Source organism: Pleurodeles waltl, chromosome 7, assembly GCF_031143425.1.
Source record: "Pleurodeles waltl isolate 20211129_DDA chromosome 7, aPleWal1.hap1.20221129, whole genome shotgun sequence".
NCBI classification, from domain to species: Eukaryota; Metazoa; Chordata; class Amphibia; order Caudata; family Salamandridae; genus Pleurodeles; species Pleurodeles waltl.
In genome coordinates this window covers 638,124,304-638,137,263 of record NC_090446.1, presented here as the reverse complement: position 1 = coordinate 638,137,263, position 12,960 = coordinate 638,124,304, and the positions used below count along the sequence as shown (strand labels likewise).

The window sequence follows — 12,960 nt, the reverse complement described above, 5'->3', positions numbered from 1 at the left end:
TCAACACTTTCTATAAAACTATGAAAATAAGAACATCGGCAACACAGAAAGGCTTGATAAGATTGGCTATCCAAACTGATTTGATAGGATTTATTCAAAAGAATTACCTACACACTGAATGACCAAAAAGATACATTTGATCAGATCCAGTACCACCTCTTGTGATTCCACTTACTACCTTGACCCTCACTCAAACGTTTATGAGAGACACAATGGTTCGCAATGAAGTGAAACTCACTATGGACATATAGGGCATGTACACAAGTGGGTTAGAAGGGGGTAAGATATTTACAGCATAAAGAAAATACCATTACCTTGGAGTGAGATATTTACCTATCCCAAGTTATTCACTTGGAAATGAGTCATAACGTGCTGAATTGCTATGTAACAAACCAAAACACTCTATGCTGCCTTTTTTTCTAGGCCCTTTTCACAAGTTAATTTAGGCGGGCATCCCTTTTTTGACTGAGCTTTTACGCAGATATAGATATTTCCATCCACATGCTTGGTTTCTTTTATTGAGAGGCTTTCTGGGCCATAACTGCATATTGATAAAGTTGTCTGTATATTACACTTTCACATGCATAACATACAAAACACTAAAAAGCTGAGATGGCTGAGAGAATAAGCCACAGGCAGGGTTAGATTGTGAGGCAGGCTGCCGGGTATTGAGCCAGGGACTGGTGCCTTTGGGTCACCTGTGGGCTGTTATTTAAGGGCCCACAGAGCCTTATTTTCTTCCAGGCCCCCGTCAGACCTCTGTAAAGTTGGACAAGCCTCGTGGGCAGGCAAGCTATCAGAGGACAGAAGCTTATTGCTGGGCAAAATTGTTCTACCATGCCAGTCTTCAGCTTGGAGCTGTGGAGATGGCATAGACCTCAAGAAGCAGTGTGCCACTTCCCTGCTGTGCTGTTAAACTGAGGAGGGGGCCGGGAGAGTATGGCAGCTTCCTGGGGATAGGTCATGTGGCCGTTGGCCCATCTTCATCTTAGCCACACGCTCTCCCCACCGGAGCCAGGCCGGGGCCCAGTTATTGTTCTGGCCATTGGTCCCTTCTCACCTTGCACCCCCCCATGTGTCCAACCCAGCCCAGCAGCTAGGGTTTACGGTACGTCAGGTGTTGTGGCCGTTGGGCCCTCTTATTTCATCGCGCCAACCTAGCCAAACTGCAGTGCATGTAGCGTTCCCCAATGTCAGAGGCTCTCTAAGCTTTAAAATGCTTAATTTAACAAGCCTTTCTCCACGAATGAGTGAAATGAGACTAAACAAATGGCGACCCATGAAAGGATTGGTTCGAGAAGTGGGACACTTTTTGTAAGTGCCCTGGCCTAAGGGTGAACCCAACCCAACCCTGGCCACTGTTTTTCACGCTCCGTCTCAGCCCACGAAAAGACTAGATACACTCCAAGGAAGAAATAGAGCACACAAAAAGAAAGCCGTGACCTGCTCCAGTGTCGCCAAGGGATTCAAAGAAAGCCCCACCCACACATCGAGACACCTGCAACAGAACAGACACGTAGCGCCCTGTGGAGGAAGCACACCAGCTCTTGGAGACGGTTTGAGGGTAATTTGAAAACTGAACAGCTGCCTCAGCCAACCTCCAGAGGACACGTCATCATGCTCACATTTCTGCAGGGCGTCGTGCACTCTGTAACCGAGAGGCCGGGGAGCGCCCGCGCCAGGTGATAATATCTCGGCTTATTGTGGATACCGCAGGGAGCGGCCCGACAGCTCGGTTAGGCAAGTCCCCGCGCGCAGACTGGCTTCTCCTTTCTGGATACGAGACCTCCCTTCAGAGTAGCCCTCCCAAGCGCTGCGGCGCAGGCAGCATCTCGGTTTCATTTGTTGGTAGCCTATATGGCAGTGTATATTTCATGAGGGGAAAGGTATTGCGTTCTGTGCCCCGAGGCATTCAAGGAAAGCAGACGTAACTTTCTTTTCAGAGGAAGAAGGACGAGCCAGGCAGATAGCAGGGCCACAAAGCGGGAAAGGCCCAAACTACCAGTCAAGACACGTGCCTGCAGGGGACAGCATCACAACAGGCATATTTTATAATGTGTAGGAAATGTATTCCTAATGCATCCAATGACTGAAATATCTACGCGTTTGTAAAGCAAACGCATGGAGAAGTTCCTTGGACTATCTTGATCCAGGGTAGGCTAAGCCTCTGGGCACTGGAAAAACTCAATCCAGTAGGCCCACTTTCAATGTTCTTTATAAATCTTGAAAAAATATAGATTCCGCAGAATCGGAGAATAACAACCCGCATGTCAGAAATGTCACCCAATTGATCTGATGCACATGGTTGTCTTTTTTTAAAAATATTTTGCTGTTATTTGCAGTGCCGGCTCGCGGAAGGGAAAAGGGCTGGACAGCCTGGGGGCGGCGGGGGGAATGTGGGAAAAGAAAATATAATAATTTTTTAAAAATTTACCTTTATTGCTGCGCCCCACTGTGCCAATCCGTTCTTCCATCCTCGACTGCAGGATCAGGCTCCCAGCATGCACTGTGTCAGGGCGCTCCGAGGCAGAGTGAAAGTCTCTGCATGCTGTCTCCAACCCAGCAACATAGTGCCTGCGTTTCTGAGATAGAGAGAGCCCAGTGCGCATGTGTGTTTGGCTGGCCTAAGTCGGCCAGACAGACATACATGCGCACTGAGGGGGGAGTGAACAGCACTTCCCCTTTGTACTCGCCACAGTCCCATGGCCACGCCCCTTTTAGAAGAAAACGATAATAAATGTAGTCTATTATCGTTTTCTCGTAAATGTTTTGCAGCTGCTGGCGGGAGGTGCGATGCTCCTCTGCCATAGTGGAGAAGCCGCCCCTGGCTATTTGACACTTTTCATATAGGATTGCATGGTGCGACATACCAAAGCTTCAAGACAATCAGGCATTGGCAAAGTCAATAAATCTTCCCTTTCAGTAGTGCTACCCGACCTTTTGGCTTTAACATTGTTTTTGTGAATGCTGTTTCTGTTCGGCAAAAAAATGAAATGCTTGCTTTGCTGATCAGGAGCAGCAGGTGCCAAAAATAAATACATAATCTACCACTGCACCATAAAGTATACATATGAAGGCTTCATCACGCATGCGCTGATATGTGTCAAGATGTGGTGGCAAAGTTTTCATTTACGGATCTAACTCCATGCCTTTGAATAGAAAACGTAAACATTTGCACAAAAGAGCATCGAAGTTGTGGTCAAATGTGGCAGCTGTTCTAATCCATCATTATTTTGCTCGCCACATACCCCAGTTTCGACCCAGCAAGATGCATATCAGTCGTGACCCCACTCCCCACAGAAAGAGCCCAGCCCGAACTGCCAATCCAGGTCCTTCCTGGACCAGAAACAAGCATCCTGAGACCAGTTTTGGGGTATCATCCCTATTCAGCCAGGGAAACTTGAAGCTAGTGGCACAACTAGCAAGGGACACACGTCCGGTCATACCCTTGCCACTTAGGTGTCACACTGCACAACCTACTTGCCATAAGATCTTTGGACTTTGCTTGGATATCTCCCGCAGCCCTCCGACCCTCTAAACCAATAGAGACGAAGGGTACAAAAATGGACAGAAAGTGAAAGAGTGACCCTGCATAAGGAAGAAGCCAAAAAAAATTGCATGTCAAAGGGATGAAGTGCTAAGATATCTGTCTATAAATCCATAATATGGAGAGAGTGGACAATCAAACAAGTAGTGGCAATCACCCTATGTTAGGGACACAGTATGACCCAAAATGCATTTATATTAAAGGTAACAGGCTGAAGCCACGGCATCCCAATTTCAAACACAACTAATCCGGAATATGGTGTATTAATCATGTGCTCACTGTTTACAAAAATGTGCCAAAGCTGAGTGACCATGATAGGGAAGAAGCTTGAGTCTGAAAAAAAACATTGATGTCAGAAGGATGAAGCTCTGTATGCCTTCCTCTCTGAGTACTTTATCAGCAAATGCTGATTCCGGCTATGACTGATCTGGCTGTAAATCCATTCAATGGGGTAAGTAAGACAATCAAATCAACACTTTCAGTTACCTTCCATAGGGCACACAGTGACCTAAATGCATTAATAGTGAAGGTAAGAGGCCAAAAGCAGAACCAGTTGATTTCACACCCTTGGCATCCCTCACATCATGTACGAATCATGCTCCCAATGGAGCCCTTCGAGATTTCAAAGAAGCATAAACTGTAGGAGACAGTATATATTTAAAAAGATCACGTGCACATCCTAATCATTGCCTACATTATAGAGAGACATGCAGAACATAAATGAAAAAAAACTCAATCTTTCTTTATAAAGCTCAAAAGTTACAATACTTGAAGGACTATGATCCAATATGTCTTTCCTGCATGAAAAAGGAAGCGCTCTTGGTTCCTGGTATTAAAGATGGATGCAAATGAGAAGGTAGCTGGAAACACTGATATAGAAATTGCTCAGCACGTATGAGAGTGTTGTAACAAATACAGGTTTATTATCAACAGTGATAATAATTTGCTAAACGATTTCATTTTTTCATTGTGTGGCATCAATATATCATGAAATGTTTAAGACACTGTAACAAAACAAAATACCAATAAAAAAGATAATATGTGTTTGACTTTTTATTGCAACATTTTATGTTTCATCTACATAGGATATAGAGCATTCATGTTAAGCTGTTTTCATACAAGAAGATACAAGTAATTGGGAAAAATCCCAACAAATTAAGATGTTGACCTATTCATTTAATTAGCAAGTAGCATTCATGATTTTGTTTTAAGCATCAACTCTAATTTTATATGAATCATAAATTAGTCATCACAGAGACAGTTTTAGAGCACTTTTATTTGCCTTTTGCCACTGTGTCAACAGTCTGCAAGGTGTCTTAGATTTTATTGTTGCCAATGTCTAGAAAAAATGAAGGGTTAGCCTAAAGAGGACAGGGTATCAGGATATAGCTGTGGGCATGGGCCCAAAGCCTCACAAGTTAAGTAGAGGGTTGCAAGTTTTCCCACATCATGCCCTCCGTGTGAAGGGTCACGTTAGGGAAAATCGTAGTCCAGCACATCACAAACATTGACATTTATTCTGGCCAGAAGCAACTCGAGTGAATTCCACTCCCTCACAAGAAGACAACCCCCCTAAATCCTAAAATTGGCAAGAGTCCACGGAAATGGTGAATGATGGACAATATGAAAAAACACAACCATTTAGAGTAGCAGAAAAACCAACGCATCCCTAGAATCAAAGAGACTGGAATATGTATTTGTGGCCCAAAAAAAATGATCTCCAGGATGTGCTCTTGGAATCTCTAACCTAGAACGTATGGGAATTTGCCATTTTCAGAGTGCTCCGCCTACTGTGAAATTTCATCATAGTCCATTAGGCTGAAGCAGTGTTCAGCACATTGTAAGCCCTGTAACTTTATTAGGTGGTATTTGTATATGGCAAATTTAGCCGAAAGACAGAGGAGCACTATACATGGTTCAAACAAATACAAGTCAATGTACAGTTGGAGGGGTAGATGGTTTCTACAGAGGACATTGTCCCTCCCCAGACTGGATGGTGGTTATCCCATTAGTGAGGGTTTACTAGCACTAAGACCAAGTAGGATTCCCTTTGGTCCTTCTAGTGCATGGTTTTAACTTTTTACTATTGACTATTTGTTAGTCTAGTTCTTTAGGGATCCTTAACACTGACAAATGTCCCCAACCAATATGGGTGACTTAGAATAGGGCAGAAAAATGCTGGTGATAAGATAATGGTCTGAGCCATTGTACTCTCATTCCATTGTGTAGTTGGTTTTAGATGAATCAGCAGTCACCACCAATGAAGGTGAAAACCCTGTTACCTCAAGGCACTTTTAACTTTATTGTCCACTTTAGGTTGGGTCCATCCTGGTGGTATTGTCCTACCAGGGTGGGTAGAGGTTGCCTATGATGAAGCATGTACATTATGTGAGTGAGGCTTCCTCTTCCAATAAGACAGGTCTTTCTTCTCCTTTTGGGTTTACTCCATCCACATCTGAATCTTGATAATTTAGGTATCAGTGACTTGTACCATAACACTGATAAACAAATAGTGTTGTAGAGGGCACCAAACCTGGCTGTTTACTTTGGGAGGACGTGTGGTGGCATACACTCCCCACTTCTTTTGTATTTTGAGAAACATATAGATCCTTCCCAGTGAACCTTCATTAGATGAATTTGAACATTTTCAATTTGTTATTTTCAGGGAATATTTTCACTGTCCATTTTAAGAGAGACTGGGTCCATTCAAGGCTTAGAGTGTGTGATGTTTGTACCTTTTTCTTTGTTTGACTTAATCCAAGATTTTCAGTGAGGAGTTTGAGCCAGTCTTCTACTTGTATCCAAAAATATACCTTTATCAAATTCAAGTGAACTTTATTGACACAACACGGTAAGTAAATTTTAAAATTATGTAAGCATTAATGTCCTTTACTCAGGGCATTAAGAATTGTTAGCACTCTTTGTTGAAGGCCATAACCAATGTTAACTGCTCATCGCACAAATATGGGCAGGTACCCAGTGGTGTAGCTTGGCCAGTAAGATTGGGAGAGGGGATGAGCTTCAGGATTTCCAACAATCACGCTGGCATAAAATGTTAAAATACATTATATGACAATTAGAGTGCATGGGAGGGGCTTAAGGAGCAGGGGAAAGGGAAAGGAATGCAGTTAAGGGTACTCAGTGAGGGACCAAAACGATATTTTGTAAACTAACCAACTTGTTAAAGACTTTCATATCAGAGAGAGACGAAAGAGTGTATGCGTTTTTGTCAGTGTGAAGGTCAAAATTGCTGGTGAAATCCGACAGGCACATCATCATACCCGACTGAAAGCACCTGTACCGAACCATTTACAAGAAATTACATTGGAAGCAACGCCCCTGCGTGCATCGACGTCAATGGCAAATATTAAAGGGAAAGTCTATTAACGACCATTAACATTCAAAAGCACAGTGGCAATAATGCTCTTGTTAGCAATAATAATAGTAGACAGACTGGCCAACTGCCCCGTCTCCTTCATGACCCTCTTACACTGGCATTAAAATGTCACCAAAACAGGCCTAGCGCTAGCATACTAGCATTCTGTGAGTGAAACGTTCTCAGTAGTCCATAGACTGCTGATAAGCAGAGAAACAACAAACGGCTATAATAGTTAAGTATGAGGTTTTTTGCACACATATTCTTGCATTTAATATAAATTGGGTAGAGCCGCCCAACACATGTCATTTTCACCTGTCAATGTTGCTTGTGTTTCGTATCTTTCAATTACGGGCAGAAAGGCACACCGTGCCACTCTCTGTATACACCTTCCTTCCTATTGCTTACTTGCGTCCTGCTCACGGGAAACAATATACTGGTTTCGTGCTCGAGGACCTCAGCAGGTGGCAGCAGAGAGCCGGCCGACAACTTCTTTCCCTCTTCCTCCACTCGCTCTCCTTTCTGTTCCGTCAGACCCACAGCTTCAGCTCCTGCTCTGGCACCAGACTGGGAGAGGATGGATTCCAGCCTGCCCTGACTCATCAGGAAACATTACAAAGAGATCTGCCTGCCTGCTGCTGACACGCAGCCCCGTCACCACGCTCCTGATTCCGGAGCAGCTCCGGAAGGTCCATGCAGTGCAGGCCCTGGGACATGTCAATAGCTAGATATTCACAGACTTGACAGTAACTGCTTCCTGTTGAGAAGTGCTATTATGCCAGTACTGCGCGTTTAACTCCCGGCATTTCAGCTATAGATGTATTAGTCCTGCACTTGCCTAACACTATTTTGTAAATTAAAAATGTTTTTCCATCAACTGTGAAGAGCAGAAGTTTAGCAAATTAGGTGTGCCAACGAAAAGTACTGGGGCGCAGAGTGGGTGAGAAGTCTCAGTACTCTCTTATGAATAGTATAGCAACATGCTTTACAGTGGTGAGAAACACCAATTAAAAAGGTGTAGCGGGCTCTCCAGCCTGGTACCCAATGAATGACTAGGCCACACAGGAGCTGCAAATCACCTGTCTTTATTCCTCTGTTGTACCTGTTAACTCCCACATTCTTAACCAAGTTTTCATTACATTCTATTTTAACGATTACACTGGTATGGAGTCCTCAAGGAGCCAGAAAGGTTCAGTTCTAAATCATGCAAGAAACTATGAGGGTCATTCTGACCCTGGCGGCCGGTGGCCGCCAGGGCCACCGACCACGGGAGCACCGCCGACAGGCTGGCGGTGCTCCAATGAGCATTCTGACCGCGGCGGTTCAGCCGCGGTCAGAAGCGGAAAGTCAGCGGTCTCCCGCTGACTTTCCGCTGCTCATTGGAATCCTCCATGGCTGCGGAGCGCGCTCCGCAGCCATGAGGATTCTGACCCCCCCTACCGCCATCCAGTTCATGGCGGGAAAGCCGCCATGAACAGGATGGCGGTAGGGGGGGTCGCGGGGCCCCTGGGGGCCCCTGCCGTGCCCATGCCAATGGCATGGGCACGGCAGGGGCCCCCGTAAGAGGGCCCCAAAATGTATTTCACTGTCTGCCTTGCAGACAGTGAAATACGCGACGGGTGCAGTAGCACCCGTCGCACCTTCCCACTCCGCCGGCTCGATTACGAGCCGGCATCCTCGTGGGAAGGTCGTTTTCCCCTGGGCTGGCGGGCGGTTTAACTGGAACCGCCGCCAGCCCAGGGGAAAACTCGTAATACCCGCCGCGGTCTTTTGACCGCGGCGCGGTAATTTGGAGGGCGGGATCCTGGCGGGCGGCCTCCGCCGCCCGCCAGGGTCATAATGAGGCCCTATATCTCCCTCTCTGTTACATACATTTAAAAAAAAAATCATTGGACATACACAAATATCTACATAGGGAAACACTGTAAAACTATGGCCCTCATTACAACTCTGGCGGTCGGTGACAAAGCGGCGGTAAAACCGCCAACAGGCCGGCGATAAAAAAAAATGGAATTATGACCACGGCGGCAACCGCTCACACGTACAGCCACTTTAAGACACCGACCGCCACGGCAGTAGCAACAAGCACCGTGGCGGTAACCGCCAACAGCAAGGTTGAAGAAAATGTACCGCCCACCCAATTAAAACAAGCCAATCCGCCAGCTTTTCCGGGGCGGTACCAACGGCATCAAAAGCACAGTGGAAACAGTACACAAAAGGGAAACGACTCACCTCTGGACACTCAAGGAAGAACCATAATGCCATGGAGCCCGAACTACAGGTGTTACCCATGCTGGTTTACCTCCTCCTACACCAGGAACACGAATGGCGGCGAAGACAACCACGGTGAGTACCGCACTTAGCACACAAGGGAGGGTGGGAGGAAAAAGAGAGTGACACACACACGCAACACGCAACATCCCCACCACCACCCCCAACACCATACTCACAAACAGATGCAACAACATTACATAGCCACCCCGTACCCCTCAGGAATAACGCAAGGACAAAATGAAGTGAGTAAAGTCAGTGTAATAATATACATTTCTGGAAATACATCCTCAAAGCACAAAACAGTATCTACAATATATACAAATGGAGGGACACTGCCCCGTCCAAAATGTCTGTGGGCCACAGGGCCATATCACATAGGCCAAGGCCCCACTTGACTCCTGCCTCAATACGGAGTGAACACTGCTGGGGCATCATGTCGAAAATACACAGGCACCTCAGGGGGAAGGAGAAGGGAGGGCACCTCAGCCGGAAGATGGTACAACGCCACTGCTCCTGGAGGGGGATACATGCCCTCTGCTTGGTCCTGGAGAGTGCAAAGCCACAGTCTCTCAAGTGGGTGGTTTGCCCACTGCTTGGTCCTGGGGAGTGCAAGGCCACAGTCTCTCAAGTGGGTGGTTTGCCCACTGCCTGGTCATGGGGTGTGCAAAGCCACAGTCACTCAAGTGGGTGGTTTGCCCACTGCTTGGTCCTGGGGAGTGCAAGGCCACAGTCTCCCTAGTGGATGGCTCCTCCACTGGTTCTGGAGGGGGCTTTTTGCCCAGTTTGCTTCATCATGGCAAGGAGGAGGTGAGTGGATGCCTTCTTCCACTGGTTCTGGAGGGGGCCTTGCGCCAAGTGTGCTTCATCCTGGCAAGGAGGGGGTGAGTGGATGCATTCTTCCACTGGTTCTGGAGGGGGCATGTGACCAGTGTGCCTCATCCTGGCAAGGAGGAGGTGAGTGGATGCCTTCTTCCACTGGTTCTGGAGGGGGCCATGTGCCCAGTGTGCTTCATCCTGGCACGGAGGGGGTGAGTGGATGCCTTCTTCCACTGGTTCTGGAGGGGGCTTTGTGCCCTGTGATGCAGATCTTGGAGGGTGCAAGGTCACAGTCTCTCACCTGGGTGTCACACCTACAGTTTTTGCAGGGGCCAGGATGCACTACAGCCCACGACTACAAGCTGCCCGCCGGCGGTGACAGCTGCTCAGTGGTGGCAGTGGCAGGACTGGCAGTGGTGCTTGCAGTGGTGGGGGGAGGCTCCAGCCCTTCCCCTGCAGCCTCGGACGGCTGAAGTGCCATGGCTGGTGTTGTTTGCTCAGATGCTGCTCCAGCACCAGGCTCCATATCCATCCTGCCTGCGGCGTCTGTGCCTTTGTCATTGCCCTTGGCAGCTGGTGTTCCCTTCCTGCCCTTGGCAGCTGGTGGTGCCTCCTTGCTTCTGCCAGCTGGTGGTGCCTCCTTGCTTCTCCCAGCTGGTGCTCCCTTTTTGGATTTGCCATCTGGTGCTCCCTTTTTGCCCTTGGCAGCTGGTGCAGGCACACTGGCTGTGTGTACGGGTGTCTTCACGGAGCCTCTCACAACTGCAGTGGCTGCAGAAACGACAGTGGCTGTGAACTGGGTGGCTGAGGTGCTAGCCAGGTTCCTGACCACCCTGACCCGAAGTGAAGGACGAGGGGAGAGGGGCAGGGAATAGGTCAAGGGTGAAGAGGAAAAGCTTTTAGGGACACTGGGGCTGGAAGAGTATGAAGGTTTGGGAGTGGAGGAAGATGGAGTGGTGGTAGGAGGTGTCTGTCTGCTGTGTTTGGGTGCAGGTGCATGGGCTGGATGCTGTCGTGAGGTCGTTGGGTGTCTGAGTGCTTGCGTTTGTGTACTTTGGGAGAAGGGGGCACAGACACAGTGGGAGAGTCTGCAAGATCACAGAGTGGGAGAGTGGGAGAGGACACAGGGGACTTGTGCATGGATGTGGGGATGGTGGCTGCAAGTGAGGGGCGTTTATTGATAGGCGTGATGGTGATGGAGGTAGTGGATGAAGATGTAGTGAATGCAGATGTGAGTAGATGTTACTGGGAGCGAGGTGGACGATGAGAAGGAGGGGCACACAGTGGAGGCTGTGGATTTTGGTGTGTCTGCATCAGGATGGTGCTTGTGTGAGTGCCTGTGGGATGAAGTGTGGTGCTTGTGTTTGCCTGAGCCACTTCTGTGTGTTGATTTGGGTGCATGCTGATCTGAAGGTGTGCTTGGGATAGGCTGGGGTTGAGGGGAATGGGACTGGGTAGAGGAAGTGGAAGGGGGAGGCCGGATTCAGGGACAATGGCTGCCATCAGGGAGTCGGCCAGAGCATGGAATGGTCTCTGTTGGGCTGCCACACCAGAGTGAATGCCCTCCAGGAATGAATTTGTTTGTTGCAAATGCCCTGCCATACCCTGGATGGCATTAACTATGGTTGACTGCCCAGCAGAGGTGGATTGCAGGAGGTCAATAGACTCCTCACTGAGGGCAGCATGGCTGACTGGGTCAAGGCCTGAGGTGCCTGGGGTGAAGGAGATGCCCACCCTCCTAGGTGAGCGGGCACAGGAAACACACTGAGGGACTGCTGGCAGCGCAGTGCCGGTACGGGTGGTGGCGGCTGTACCTGTAGTTGGGGTGGCCAGAGAGGTGTCCGCTGCCACCAGGGAGCTTCCATCGGATGAGGTGTCGCTGTCCCAACTGTCCCCTCCAGTCTCCGCCGTGGTGCTCCCCTCGCCCTCCGTCCCACTGGTGCCCTCACCGTCGGTGGATTCGGCCTCATGGGCCATGTGGGATGCAGCTCCCTCCGTCGCCAGTGCCTCTGCTCCTGCGCCAGATGATACTAATGCACACAAGGACAGGGTGACAAAACAAAAAGGTGGGGGGGGGAGACAGAGGATACACATGGTCAATGCCAGCAACAACACCACCGTTGGCGTACACAACACACAGGGAACAGACCTATGCACTAGGCCATGCACTACTAGTTACAATGCTAGTGCATAGAGCTGGGAGTACAATGCCTAATGCCAATAGCAGCACAGCTGAAACCCACAGGACCCTGCCCAGTAGTAGACGACTAGCATATTTGGGGTGGGAGTGCATCAGACCCTGCCCACAATGGAACCTACCCTGCCATGTTCGTCCTGGGCTAGGGGCACCCACAGACCCACTTCCCCCACCCAGATAACACCTCAACACGTGCAGTTTTCTGATTCTGAAACTGTACTCACCCCATTGTGGCTGCTGTGATGCTTTCAAGCTCCCATCCAACTCCGGATATGCCACTGCCAGGATGTGGAACATCAGCTGGGTCAGGGTATGACGGGCACCCCTTCCTCATTGGGAGGCCATCCCCAGCTGGGCCTCCGCCGTCTTCCTTGCCCAGCAGTGCAGGTCCTCCCACCGTTTGCGACAGTGGGTGCTCTGTCTGTCAAAGACCCCCAGGGTCCGCACTTCCTTGGCGATGGCACGCCAAATACCCTTTTTCTGGTGGGCGCTGACTTGCAGAAAAAGATACATAGAAAAAGGTATTAGTCCAGGCCATAGAGTAAACAGTACTGGGGTAGGACGCCATCCACCAGTCTCTCCAACTCCTCCGAAGTAAAGGCACGGGCCCTTCCCCAGACACTCGAGCCATGGTCGCTTCCAGGAACAGGTCACAGCAGCACTTGAAGTGTAGGTCCTCTCCTGTTGAAGGTCAGGTAGCAAGTGAGTGAACAGATAGAAAATGGTGGTCACGTCCGCGGCGGTGCGTAC

The 12,960-nt window shown here is 48.8% G+C and overlaps 1 long non-coding RNA gene across 1 annotated transcript in view; it reads right to left on the bottom strand.

Annotated features, from left to right (window-relative positions):
* LOC138304498 (uncharacterized) overlaps positions 1 to 2,635 on the bottom strand; it is a 107,925-nt gene extending 105,290 nt beyond the window's left edge. Inside the window, exon 1 of the long non-coding RNA XR_011205580.1 lies at positions 2,435 to 2,635. This is a non-coding gene — a long non-coding RNA (uncharacterized lncRNA). The remainder of the gene's footprint in view (positions 1 to 2,434) is intronic.
* Positions 2,636 to 12,960: the final 10,325 nt, after the last annotated feature.